The sequence below is a fragment of the Petaurus breviceps genome, unplaced genomic scaffold (genome assembly GCF_028583685.1).
Source record: "Petaurus breviceps papuanus isolate PSGF00001 unplaced genomic scaffold, PetGlider_PUasm1.0 181, whole genome shotgun sequence".
Lineage (NCBI taxonomy): Eukaryota > Metazoa > Chordata > Mammalia > Diprotodontia > Petauridae > Petaurus > Petaurus breviceps.
In genome coordinates, this window is record NW_027185784.1 from 18441700 (window position 1) to 18456996 (window position 15297).

The following is a 15297-nucleotide window of genomic DNA, read 5'->3' on the forward strand; positions in this document are numbered from 1 at the left end:
TACTTACTATTTGTGTGCCTTTATGCAAAGTACTTCCTCTTTCTAGACCTCAGTTTCCATAAAATGAGTTGCTTAGATTGGATGATCTTTACACCAATTATATCCAGACTGCCTATAGTTGTTTATATTTTCTTTTAAACTTATGAAATCAATCATCAGCAAATGCAAATAATTCAATATAAAAAGAACAAAAAAGAACACATATGAACTTCTTTATGTACAGTTTGGTTTTTTGATTGTATTAAATTTAATAATGTAGCAATAAAAATTGTCCTGTTTTTGTCCCTTTATGAATTTCTTTTGTGTTCTGTGTATTTTAAAAATGTTTTATTGACATTATTTCCTTTCTGTCCTCTAACATATCCCTTTCCAAATAGGTGCCCTATCCTGTAACAATAAGTATAGACAGACAAAACAAATCAACACATTGGCCATTTATAAGAATGTATTTGTCATTTTCCATCTCTAGACCTTCATCTCTATGACAACAGGCAAAAGGTATGCTTTATCATCAGTTTTCTGGATCCATCAGTGGACACTGCATTTATTAGTGTTCCGATATCTTTCCCAGGTGTTTTCCTTTGCATTATTGTGATCATCACATAAATTCTACTGGTTCTCTGTGACACATAAGTTCTACTGTTGCTCTGTGTCACTCTGTGTCAATTCCTATAACTATCTCTAAGTTTCTATGAATCCTTCATATTTGTCATTTCTTTTTTTTGTCTTTATTAATTTGTTCATTTACTTTGAGTTTACAAGTTTCAGTTCCCCAGTTCTTTGATTTTCAAATTTTCTCCTCCTCCCTCCCCTTGCCTCCCCACCGTACCTTGGTGGCATACAATTAGGTATAGGATCTGCAGATACTTTCACATTAAACATTGGTGAGGTTATAAAGAAGGATTGCATCAGATGGAATGAACAATGGGAAAGAGGAAACCAAACCAAACAAGAAAAAAAAAAGAGAGCAGGTAATTTGCTTCAATCTGCATTCAAACTCTATTCTTTCTCTGAATGTAGACATCTCTCTCCATCATGAGTCTTTTGGAGTTTACTTATAGCCCTGCATTACTGAGAAGAGTCCAGTATATCAAAGTTGGTCATCACACATACATTGTACCTGTAATGGTGGTTCTGCTCTTCTCACTCAGAATCAGTTCGTATAAGCCTCTCTAGGTAGATATGAAGTCCATCTGCTCTTCGTTTCTTATGGTGCAAGAGTATTCCATTACATTTACATACCATAACTTGTTTTAGCCGTTCCCCAATTGATGGGCATCCTCTTAATTTCCAATTCTTTGGCACCACAAAAAGAGCTGCTATAAATATTTTTGTACATATGGGTCTTCCTACCCCTTCTGTGATATCTTTGGGATACAACCCTAGAAGTAGTAATCCTGGGTCAAAGGATATGAAATTACTTATAGCCCTTTGGGCCTAGTTCCAGATTGCTCTCCAGAATGGTTGGGTCAGTTCACAACTCTACCATCAATGTATTAGTGTTCCAATTTTTCCACATCCTCTCTAGCATTTATCCTTTTCCTGTTTTGTCATCTTAGCCAATCTGACCAGTGAGATGTGACACCTCAGAGCTGTTCTGATTAGCATTTCTCTAATCAATAGTGATTTAGAGCATTTTTTCATATGCTTATAGATATCTTTAATTTCTTCCTCTGAGAACTGTCTGTTCATATCCTTTGACCATTTATCAATTGGGGAATGATTTGTATTCTTATAGATTTGGCTCAATTCTCTGTATATTTTAGAAATGAGGCCTTTATCAAAGACATTGGTTGCAAAAATTCTTTCCCAATTTCCCACTTCCCTCTTAATCTTGATTACGTTGTCTTTGTTTGTACAGAAGCTTTTCAGTTTCATGTAATCAAAGTTATCCATTTTGCATTTTATAATGCTCTCTAATTCTTGTTTGGTCATAAAGTTTTCCCCTCTCCATAAATCTGACAGGTAAACTATTCCTTGCTTTCCCAGATTGCTTACAGTATCATCCTTTATACCTAGATCATGTACCCATTTAGACTTAATTTTGGTATATGGTGTTAGATAATGGTCTATGCCCAGTTTCTGCCATACTGTATTCCAGTTTTCCCAGCAATTTTGTCAAATAGTGAGTTCTTATCTCAAAAACTGGGGTCTTTGGGTTTATCAAAGAGTAGATTATTATAGTCATTGACTGCTGAGTCTCATGTACCCAATCTATTCCATTGATCCTCTGCTCTATTCCTCAGCCAGTACCAAGTATGACTGCTGCTTTATAATACAGATTAAATTCTGGTATAGCTAGGCCACCTTCCCTAGCATTTCTTTTCATGAATTCCCTTGATATTCTGGACCTTTTGTTCTTCCAAATTAATTTTGTTACTAATTTTTCTAGCTCTATAAAGTAATTTTTTGGTAAATTGATTGGTATGGCACTAAATATGTAATTTAATTTAGGTAAAATTGTCATCTTTATTATATTAGCTCAATCCAGCCATGAGCAATTGATGCTTTTCCAATTAGTTAGATCTGACTTTATTTGTGTGAAAAGTGTTTTATAGTTGTGTTCATATAGGTCCTGGGTTTGTTGTGGCAGGTAGATTCCCAAATATTTTGTAATGTCTACGGTAACTTTCAATGGGATTTCTCTATCTCTTGCTGTTGGATTTCATTAGAAATATACAGGAATGCCAAGGATTTATGTGGGTTTAGTTTATATCCTGCAACTTTGCCAAATTTATTTATTGTCTCAAGTAGTTTTTTACTTGATTCTTTAGGATTCTCTAAGTATATCATCATATCATCCATAAAGAGTGATAACTTGGTCTCTTCTTTGCCTAATTTGATTCCTTTGATTTCTTTTTCTTCTCTAATTGCTACTGCTAACATTTCTAGTACCAGATTGAATAAGAGGGGTGATAGTGGACACCCTTGTTTCACCCCTGATCTTATTGGAAATGCTTCTAGCTTATCCCCATTACATATAATACTTGCAGATGACTTTAAATAGATGCTCCTTATTATTTTAAGGAAGGCTCCATTTATTCCTATACTTTCTAGTGTTTTTAATAGGAATGGTTGTTGTACTTTGTCAAAAGCCTTTTCTGCATCTATTGAGATAATCGTGTGGTTTTTGCTAGTTTTATTGTTGATATGATCAATTATACTGATGGTTTTCCTAATATTAAACCATCCTCGCATTCCTGGAATAAATCCTACCTGATCAAAGTGTATTATTCTTGTGATAAGTTGCTGTAGTCTTTTTGCTAATATTTTATTTCAAATTTTTGCATTTATATTCATGAGGGAAATTGGTCTGTATTTTTCTTTTTCCGTTTTATCTCTTCCTCATTTAGGTATCAGTACCATGTTTGTGTCATAAAAAGAATTTGGTAGGACTCCACTAATTTTCCCAAATAGTTTCTAGAGTATTGGAATCAATTGTTCTTTAAATGTTTGATAGAATTCACTAGTAAATCCTGTCTAACCTTGGAGATTTTTCCTCAGGAGTTCACTGATGGCTTGTTTAATTTCTTTTTCAGAGATGGGGTTATTTAAGTAATTTACTTCCTCTTCAGTTAATCTGGGCAGTTTATATGTTTGTAAATATTCATCCATTTCACTAAGATTGTCAAATTTGTGTGCATATAACTTGGCAAAATAATTCCTAATTATTGTTTTAATTTCCTCTTCATTGGAGATAGATTCACTCTTTTAATTTTTGATACTCATAATTTGGTTTTCTTCTTCCTTTTTTTTATCATATTGGCTAAGGGTCTATCAATTTTATTGTGTTTTTTTTTTCATAAAACCAGATCTTAGTTTTACTTATTAATTCAATAGTTTTCTTAATTTCAATTTTATTAATCTCTCCTTTGGTTTTCAGCATTTCTAATTTAGTATTTAATTGGGGATTTTCAATTTGTTCCTTTTCTAGCTTTTTCAATTGCATGCCCAATTCATTGACCTCCCTTTTCTCTAATTTATTCATGTATACACTCAAGGATATAAAACTTCCCCTAAGAACCACCTTTGCTGCATCCCACAAATTTTGGTATGCTGTCTCATTATTGTCATTCTCTTGAATGAAGTTACTGATTGTTTCTATGATTTCTTGTTGGACCCACTCATACTTTAGGATTAAATTGTTTAGTTTCCAATTAGTTTTTAGTCTATCTTTCCATGGCCCTTTATTGCATATGATTTTTATTGCATCATGATCTGAGAATTATGCATTTGATATTTCTGCCTTTCTGCACTGAATTGTGAGGTTTTTATGTCCTAGTACATGGTCGATTTTTGTGTATGTGCCATGTACTGCTGAGAAGAAGATATATTCCTTTTTATCCCCATTCAGTTTTCTCCAGAGATCTATCATACCTATCCTCTCTAAAATTCTATTCCCCTCCTTAACTTCTTTCTTGTTTATTTTGAGGTTGGATTTATCAAATTCAGAGAGGGAGAGATTAAGGTCCCCCACTAGCATAGTTTTGCTATCTATTTCTTCCTCTAATTCCCTTACCTTCTCCTCTAAGAATTTGGATGCTATACCACTTGGTGCATATATGTTAAGTAATGATATTGCTTCATTCTCGATGGTGCCTTTTAGCAGGATATAGTTTCCTTCCTTGTCTCTTTTAATTAGATCAATTTTTGCTTTTGCTTTATCTGAGATAAGGATTGCTACCCCTGCTTTTTTTACTTTAGCTGAGGCATGATATATTTTACTCCAGCCTTTTACCTTTACCCTGTGTGTATCCCTCTGTTTCAGATGTGTTTCTTGTAAACAGCATATTGTAAGATTATAGTTTTATATATATATAATATATATAATATAGCTATTCACCTCCATTTTATGCAAGAGTTCATCCCATTCACATTCACAGTTATGATTACTATGTCTCTTTCCCTCCTTCCTATTCTCTCCCTTGTTTATGCTTTTATTTTTCTCCCCTTCTCCCTTCCCCTCATTGAGAGTTTTCCTTTTGACCACCACCTCCCTCAGTATTCCCTTCTTTTCAGCCTCCCTCCCTTTTCCTCCCCTTCCCCCTTACTTCTTCCCTCCCTTCTAACCACTCCCCCCCTTTCATAGCCCTTCCCCCCTCTTATAAAAATATAAGGATATTTTTATACTTAATGTAGCATGTTATTTCTTCTTCACACCAAGAATGACAGGAACAGTTCTCATGCAAAGCTCCTCTCCCTCTCCTCTTTCCCTCTATTATGATATGTTTTGTGTCTCTTCTCAATAGAGTCCTACCTATGCTTAAGTGATTGTGTTATTCCCTCCTTGCACCAGAACCAATGAGGCAAAAGCTCATATGATTCTCATCTCCCTCCCTTCTTTTCCTCTCCTATATTGTTTCTATGCCTCTTTGTGTGGCATAATTGACCCTTTTCCACTTCATTCTTTCCTCTTCTTTCATTGCAGTCCCTTTGTAGCCCTCAATAAGGTTTTTTTTTAATCATCATTTTGTGTAATTTATACTCATACCCTCTACTTGTCTATAAACAGTTTGCTCTTAGTAAATAACAGGGTGTGTGTGTGTGTGTGTGTGTGTGTGTGTGTTTTCCTTGTTTACCTTTCTATATCTCTCTTGCATCTCATAATTGGAGGTTGAATTTTCCATTGAGCTCTGTCTTTTTCATCAGGAAGGTCTAGAAATCCATTATATCATTGAATGACCATCTCTTTGCCTGGAAGAATATGCTCAGTTTCACTGGATAGGTTGTAACCCAAGCTCTTTTGCTTTGTGAAAAATTGTATTCCACTTCCTCTGATCTTTCAGTGTAGAGGCTGCTAGATCCTGTGCGATCCCCACTGTGGTTCCTCGATATTTGAACTGTTTCTTTCTGGCTGCTTGTAGTATTTTCTCCTTTACCTGGTAGTTCTGGAGTTTGGCCACAATATTTCTTGGACTTTTCAGTTTGGGATCTCTTTCAAGGAGGTGTCTTATTTTCTTGATTTCTATTTTACCCTCTGGTTCTAGTATCTCAGGACAGTTTTCCTTGATGAGCTCTTGGAAGATGTTGTCCAGGCTCATTTTTTCATCATGATTTTCTGGTAGGCCTATGATTCTCAGATGATCTTTCCTGGATTTGTTTTCCAGGTCAGTTATTTTTCCATTAAGATATTTTACCTCTTTTTCTAATTTTTCATTCTTGATGTTTTGTTTGACTAATTCTTGGTTCCTCATAGGGTTATTTGCTTCAATTTGGTTGATTCTAGTTTTTAGCGAATTATTTTCCTCAGTTAGGTTTTTTTTTCTTTGCTTTTTGGAGAGCAGTTGCTGTTAAGTGACTCACCCAAGGTCACATGGCTAGTTTTTGTGTTAAGTGTCTGAGGCCGGATTTGAACTCAGGTACTCCTGACTCCAGGACCTGGTGCTCTATTCACTGTGCCACCTAGCTGCCCCTTCAGTTAGTTTTTGAAGCTCCTTTTCCATATCACACATTTTTCTTTTTCTTTTTCTTTTTTTGCTTTTTGGAGGGCAATTGGGGTTAAGTAACTTGCCCAAGGTCACACGGCTAGGTTATTTTTGTGTGTGTTAAGTGTCTTAGGCTGGATCTGAACTCAGGTCCTCCTGACTCTGGGCTGACACTCTATTCACTGAGCCACCTAGCCACCCCAACACATTTTTCTTTTTAAGGAGCTGTTTTCTTCATTGAAATGTTTTTCTAATTTTGCAATTTTGATTTTAAAAGAATTATTCATTTTATCTTCTATCTCTCTAATCTGGTTTTCAAAGTTCCTTTTGAGTTCATCTGAGAATGCTTTCTGTGCTTGAGACCAGTTCCCTGTTGAGGCTTCTGCAGTGGGTGTAGAGTCAATACTATCTCCCTCTGAATTTGGTTCCTCCCTTTCATGATAGTAGGACTCCAGAGTCTTTGTCTTTGCAATCTGCTTTCTACCCTTTTTGAGGCAGGGCCCTAGCCATGCCCTTCCTCTTAGGGTTCCCAAGCCTTTACTGGTCAAGGTTTTGCCCTGGGGCAATAATTACTATGTTTTCAGGGTGTGTGGGGAGATTTGAGCAGCCAGGGTTTACTCTGTCATCCTGGTCCCTGGAGATCCAGATAGGGGCTTTCTAAATTTCTGGGCTGTGAATTGGTAGTCCCAGGAGTAGCTGCTGCCCCTGCCAGAGGCCCTGCATTTGATTCTTACCCTGCTCCATTCAGTCCCAGCCCTGCAGTGATAGGCCTGGCAGTGGCCCTTCTGGTTGGTGGGTCAACTTGTCGCCATGTTGATCATGCCTCTGAGAACTGCAGGGTCGTCTTCTGGGCCTCTGCCCACATTTGTCATTTCTTACAGCACAATAATATTCATTACATTCATATAACACATTTTTACATCATTCTCCATTTTATGAACTCCCCTTTTTGTCTTTAGTTCTTTGTTATAAGAAGTGCTGCTATAAATAATTTTGTACACATAGGTGTATGCATAGTAGTATACTGTCAGTGTCCATTGACTGGAAAAATACATAATACAACAGAATAGAAATGTTTGGTATGCAAATGGATTTAAGAACCCCTTACAATAACCCCACATGCATACATACCCCATGGACCTGTGGCCTGCAGATTGGGAAATACTGCTCTGCCTTTTAGCTCTAAATACAAAGACATAGTAGGCAGAGGTAAGTTCCCAGGTCTACCTATTAGACATTCCTACTTCCTATTATAAGGATGAAAACCAGTGAAAAACAGACTGAATTAATCAGGGATATTCCTATGAAATTAAAGGCTTCAAATGAAATGAACAAATAAAAAAGGTGTTTCTGAGAAGCAAATAGGAAAGAAGCTTGATCCTCCAGAGACCAAAATGGTGACAAAGTCAACTGTGGACTCGAGGGTATAAGCTGAGTTGCCTACCTAGAAAATGATAACCCTCAAAATAGAGCTTGGCAATTAAAAAAGAGAACTGGCCAAGGAAGAAATATTTACTGTACTTCTCCTTCCAGGAGCTCATGACGTTATTAGAGCCTGCTACCAATCTCTGTTCCCCTTCTCCTCCCACTCCTCTCCTCTCCCTTTAAGTTTCTACTTATTACCTTCAATGAACAGCATAGTCAATATTTGCAAATTCCTTAATGCTATTGTTGAGCACTCACCAGTAAGCAGTATGAGTCCATTGGTCTGTGATTATATACAAAATTTTGCTTTCAGGTCTTTTAGTTACAGGGGTTTGTTGAATGATGTCTCCCTACAGAGAATAAAGAGGAAAACTACCTACGTTAACTTACTGAAAGCAGACTCTCTCCTTTTCCTCTATAATTCAGCTTCTACCCTCTAGAGTTGGAAGGGACTTTAAATCCCACCTAATTCAACTCCTTCATTGAATAGATAAGAAAACTTCAACACAGGGAGGGGAAATAGCTTGCCAGAAGTCAAAGAAATAGTTAATGGCAGATTCAGGACTAAAATCTAGGTCTCTTGCTTCCTAGTTCAATTTTCTTTTCATTATACTATGAGGTTTCATTCCACTGAGATTTTTCCCGTGTTCCACTGACTATTTTCTCACAAATAAATCCAGAGGAAACAGTTTATCCTTTACCTCTTTTGCAGCTTTTGATCTCCTTTCTGATCATGGGATTCAAGATGTTGTCCACATCATTTTTGTCTCATGTTTATGGACAATCTTTCTAGCAGTATTTTCCTTAAGGGCTCCACTTCATACAGACATTCCTGACTCCTAGGTTTCCCAAAGCTTCAGTTTAGGCTCCTTATACTTTTCTCTTTATGTCAGGATGCCACTCATATTCTATGTAATGGATTCTGTTGTTATATGCATATGGCAAGCAAATTTACTTGTCTGTTTTCTTTTACCCCAATCCAGAGATGTGCTGTTATATGTTTATTATATGGAGATCAGTTCTCCAGGAAAAAAAATGAAGTTTAAGCACTTCTATATTTAATATGCATTATTAAAGTTTTCTCCATAACTTTCTTAAGTCTTGTCAATCAATAAAACAAGAAATCAAGGCCTGATCTGTAGTATTTGCTGATTACCAGTTTGGCAGGTAGGTGGCACAGTGGATACAGTGCAGGGCCTATAGTAAGGAAGACTTATCTCCCTGAGTTCAGATCTGGCATATAGTTTTGTGACCCTAAGCAAGCCACAGCCCTATTTGCCTCAATGTCCTTACCTATAAAATGAGCTAGGGAAGGAAATGGCTTACCACTCCAATGTCTTTGCCAAGAAAACCTTAAATGGGGTCACAAAGAGTCAGACACAATTGGAACAACTGGACAACAACAAAAGGTATAAATGATCACACTGGAAATTTAACAATTGGCTCTCGGGAGCCAGTGTAGGCTGCCTCCAGCACACCAATGCCCCAGTTCACACTGCACTCTAACAAACAGATATCTCTACATAGATGTCCTGCTGCCATCTAAACACCACAAATACGGACTTATCTTCCCTCCATAGCCCTTTCCTCTGGTCATCCTCAGAGAGATTGCTTGCTGCCGTCATCCAGCAAAGACTGAAAACGGCAGCGGCGAAGCAAGGAGCACACTTCTTCCTCCCGCTGGCCCACTCTCTAGTGGGCAAGTCAAAAGGAACATTCAGTGAGAGGAGTGATTATTTTCTATTACATTAATGACCAATTATTTTTCCTTTATTTCCTCATTAGGGAATCAGCCCTTGTAGGTCAGCCAGTCTCTAAAGGACTTTGCTGATAGATGAGATTATCCAAATCCTCTGGGTACCGTGCTCTGCCATTGTGAATGGGACCCCACCCAATTAAAAGACCTTACTTCTAGCTAGAGTGTAAACAGAGTCTAATCTAGGTGAATGCTTGCCCCTAGGAAATAAAACCATGTTGTTGTACCCCTCCATGGGAGTTTAGGGTAAGTCAGCTTATGAAGGAGAAAACCAACAATTTACACAGTGCCTACCATTACTTCTGTATCTCTGCCAAGAAAACCCCAAATGGGGTCACAAAAAGTTGGACATGATTGAAACAATCATGGGTAGTGATGGTCCAGATTGCTAGAGGCAGCTGAGTCTCATGATCAAGACACATTCTCAGCAGACAGAGCTAAAGATTTTTAGCCCACCTCCTCATTAATACATCTACCAACAGGATTGAAAAATGGTTAAACAACACTTTAAACATCTCGATAGAAGAGGGAAGCTAAGTGACACATTGGATAGAATGCTGGGCCTGGAGTTAGGAAGATCTGAGTTCAAATGCAGCCTCAGAGATTCATTAGATGTGTGTGAATCTGGACAACTCAATCTCCATTTCCATTTCCTTGACCATAAAATGGAGGAAATGGTAACACCTACCTCCCAGGGCTGTTGTAAAAATCAAATAAGATCATATTTGTAAAATGCTTAGTACATAGTTCTTGTTGTTCAATTGTTTCGATCATGTCCAACTTTTTGTGACCCCGTTTGGGTTTTCTTGGCAGAGATACAGAATAGCCGGCACTGTGTAAATGTTACCTATTGTTATTAGATGTATGAGAAGAGAAATAGTTCATTAAGGAGCTCACAATCTATTTGGAGGCAGAAAATTAATACATGTTCAGTAGAGCCAACAGTAGGAGACTATATTTGGATGAAGAGCTAAATTGAGTGGTTGATAAAGACTGCAAATGCTGTTAGACTTCAGAGGAAGAGATGGTTTTAACTGCCAGTTGGGCTGACATTTCCTGTTTCTTCTTCCCCACCTGTGGGTTTGTCTCGTTGGGAGTTTAACTGTTCTTTCCCCCAGTTTCTAAGCCCTTTGGTATCACTTTTAAGAAATCTCCTTTCTAAAGTGAAGTCAAAACATTTCATGTTTATTTGTGGGGACACGGCTTTAGTCCAGAAGCAGAGCACTGGCCCTAGAGTGCTCTGCAAGGCTGACCTCGAGGTGCCTGTACGGTCACCCCACCCCATCCATTTTAAGCACATAAGCAGAGCAGTGTGGACACTGAGAAGAATCAGGTGATTCCAGTAGGTGACTCCATTCCGTGACTCCATTCCATGTTGCTACTCCCTCTTCTTTGGGATGTGCTGAAAGGTAAGGAGATCATTCCCTGCCATGCTATGTGCTGCTGGCTAGCTAAAATCTACTGGGCATGTGCTTCTTCCTTGAGTGGGTGTATGAATTCCTCCCAGGTTGGTCTTGTTCTAGAATCTGAGGACCTGGTTTCCAGGCTTGAATCCTGGAAGGGTACTTCATTGCACTAACACTCAATTTCTTCATCTGTAAAATGAAGGAACAGGACTACATGATCTTTTAGGTATCTGTCAGTTCTAAATCCTAAAATTCTAGGAAACCTAATATCTCTTTTTAATGTGTTGAGTAAAATCAGGGCCCTAAAAACAGCCCTTCCATTCTTCCACTTCCCCCACTCCCTCTCCAAAAAAAAAATGTACTGCAAGCCCAGAATAGCAATTGGGTTATTTTGTTGATTAAAGAAATCACGGGTATCTTCCCAAATAAACTTTAGCAGGGAAAATTAGCCTTCCTAAGTGAATAAGCTTTAAATATAGGAGATATTGGTGGCATGACTTTTTTAAACCATTGTTCTTTACTCTTTTTTAAAAATTCATTTTATTGATGAGAGAGTGTATGGCATAGTGAATTGAGAATGACTCTCAAGGTCAGGAAGGCCTAGGTTTAAGTGCAGCATCTGACACATCCTGACCATGTAACCAAACAAGTCATTTTAACTCTCAGTGCTCTAAACCAGAGGTGTCAAACACAAGGCACTCCTCAATGTCTCCAACTAGATTAAAATGTAATTGGGAAATATTTAAAAAAACAAAGATACAACAAAATGTGGATAAAATACATTTTAAAACTAAGTCAATGTGCTGCTGGCAGGATCCTAATGTACTGATTAGGGACCCTCATTTCTATTTGAGTTTGATACCACTAATCTAGGCAACTAAGACTACAAATTGCAGAGACATTGCTGACCTACATTAATAGACAAGTTCCCTCACCTATATTTATATGTAATATTATATTTTATATTATATATAAAATATATATTTATATATGAAATATATATTTATATATAATATTATATATTATATATATAATACTGATAGGGAGTTCCTTATGCTAATGAAATCATATGCAATCTTTATCCTTATATTTTGTTAATGCCCTTCCTTTTTCCCATTTCATCACAATTACTTCAGGAAAAAAAGATAAACCCTCCTTACCCACTTTCAGTTTGAATTCCACTTTTGTTAAAAAAAAATAAAGGAAAAACATTAAGCAAAACCAGTAAGTCCATCTGAGAACGCATTCAAAATTCTGCCCTAATAGTCTCCTACATCTCTACCATGAGGAGGGAGGTATGTTTCATCACACATTCTCTCCAGGATCATCACTAGTTTTTTCATTTACTCTGATTTTGGCTTCCTTTTGGTCTGCACTGTTGTAGTCACTGCATATCATGATCTGGTTCTGCTCCTTTTCCCCACTTCTGTTCATACAAATCTTCCTATGTTCCTCTGAATTTTCTATATCCATAATTTATCTACTACATCCACCATACTCATATACCAAAGTTTAATTCCCTAATATATGAACAACAACTTTCTGCTACCATAAAGAGCATTGCTATGAATATTTATAGGTAAATAAATGTATGTATGTGTGTGTATGTCTATTTATCTATCTATCTGCCCTTTATTTTTGCCTTTGACCTCCTTGGGGAATATACCCAGTAGTGGGATGACTGGCTCAAAGAGCATGCACACCTTAGTCATTTTTCTTGCATTTGCTGGTGAAACACTATAGGTTAAGTTGTCATATTACCGTGGAATAAGTATGTAACCATTTCTGTGGAATTTCCCATGGCCATATTCTGTATCCCAAACTGCTAAACTACAAATTTCAAAGTGCCTCCCTTTTTTTTTCCACAAACTATGAAACAATCTAACTTAAATAACACTTTCTCATGCCTTCCATTTGTTTTCTTCTCATTTCAGTGCAGTTATACTCCAATATGAGCTAACCTGCATTTTTAAATGCTGATTTACAAAAACCCACTATCCCTTTGGAGTTTCTAAACTTCTTGAGTCCCGGATAATCAGATAACTAGATGCATTAGCAGCACGTCTAAAATAAAAGTGAATAGGTTCTGAGTGAGAGCTTCTACAAGTAATGTGAGTGAACTTTAGTCCACGGAATTTGTCATCTTTACTTTGGCAACTCAATGGCCTTCCTGATTTTCAGCTGTGCTCTGAATAATTAGGTGGTACAGTGAGAAGACCACTAGATTTTAAATCAGAATGTCTGGATTCAAATCTGCTCTGCTCTTTATTGCCTAAGCCTTGACTGACTCATATCCTTTTTCTAAGTCTCAGTTTGTAAAAATCTCATTTGCAAAATATAGAAGATTGGGGTAGATGACAATTAAGTTCCCTCCCACTTTGAAGTCTCTGATTTTATGCTTCCAGAGATAACTGGGGTATTGGCATAAGCTGAAACAGACTCCAAGTACTTAAATGTGCTACTTGAGATGACTATAAAATATACCTCTGTACTTGTGAAACAACTGAACAACAGCTTGTGGACCTCTGTGATCCAGAACCAAATCCAAAAGCTATAATAACCATCATTAATCACAATAATAACTCACATTTAGGGGGGTCCAGAGGATAGAGAGCAGGCCCAGGATCAATATCCTGGCTGTGGGACTCTGGGCAAGTCACTTAACCTATTAGTGCCCCAAGCAAGTCCTTAAAACAAAGGGCTGGTGACTACCTCACTAGAAAGGATTACCACAAGGGAGTTCCCTCTGCCTATGGAACAAAAGTCAGTTGTTGTTGTTGTTGTTGTTTTTTTTTTTGCTTTTTGGATGGGGAAGGCAGGGCAATTGGGGTTAAGTGACTTGCCCGATTGTCAAAGTATGTCCAGGACGGTTTTCTAAAGGCTGCAGAAGATGTTAATATCCTTAAAGTCCTAGGTATTCTTCTTCCAGTTGGAGATTCTAACCTTTCTTTGACCTCTGCCCTTCTCACCTTTTCCTAACAGCTTTCCCTTAAGGCTTTTAATAGGGTTTTCCCCAAGGAAAACACTTCGATTTACTTCTTCTGAGGCCTCAGTTTCCTCATGTAAAATATGTGAGGGGAAGGGAACTGTGAGGTTCCTTCCAGCTCTCAAACTTCTATTATTCTAATGAATGAGCTGGGAATGATTCTTTCCAGCTCTCAAACTTCTATTATTTTAATGAATGAGCTGGGAAGCTAGTGGATAAAGTGGAGGGCCTAGAGCTAGGAAGATTTGAGTTCAAATCCAATGTCAGACATTTGCTAGCTGTGTGAGCCTGGGCAAGTCACTTAACCCAAATTGCCCTGCCTTCTCCCCCCCCCCCCCCCATTCAACTCTGTTTGCCTCATCTTGATGGAGAAGGAAATGGCAAACCACTCCAGTATTTTTGCCAAGAAGACCCCAAGTGGGGTCATGAAGAGTTAGGCATAAGTAAAAAATGACTGAGTAGTAGAAGGATTTAGACATTTCAATAAGCTTCATGTATAGAAAAAGGAAGAAGAAAGAATAGAAAGGAGAAAAGAAAAAAGAAGAAAGCATTGAAAAGCTCAGCGTTTGGAGACTGGGCTGTATGTGGACATGGGTAGAGTTGACATCAAATTTGACTGCTAGGCTATGGAGTTTAGATTTGTCATTTATGATAAGTAATAAGGGTTCACTGTGAATACTTGAGCAGAGAGGGGTGATTTGACATAAGTAGTTCCATGAATCTGTTAGAGTGGGATAGATTAGAGTGGGAAAGTGAGGAGGTTCTCTAGAGAAAAGGCAGTATCAACAAACAAATCAGGCTGTAGACACATACACATTATTCTGATTATATATAATTTTATTGTGAACAAATACCTTGCATGAAGAAAGCATCTAATCTAAACTGAACTCTATTTACATCCATCTCCATTGTCTTTTCTAAACCATATTTCTGTACATATAGAGGTTTCTACATGGTTGTAATCAGTATATATGGATTATTTTGACTTCCAACTTGGTCCCCACATCATCATTTCACACACATACTTGCTTGTGTTGACATAATACAATTCTTGTTAAGTGAGTTAAAATTAGATTAGACCAGATGATTTATCTCTCAACTCTAGCATTCTATGTTTCTATGACAACATAATTTGCTCATCTGTTCCCCTAGTGTGGACCCTTTGAGTGTCCAATTTTTCATTATAACACAAATATCACTAGTGTGGCTACCCTATAATAAGAATCTTAAGAACATTCCAAGATGTTTATTCCATGGCAAAGCAAAAACCAAAAACAGAAAAAGGACTCCCCAAAGAAG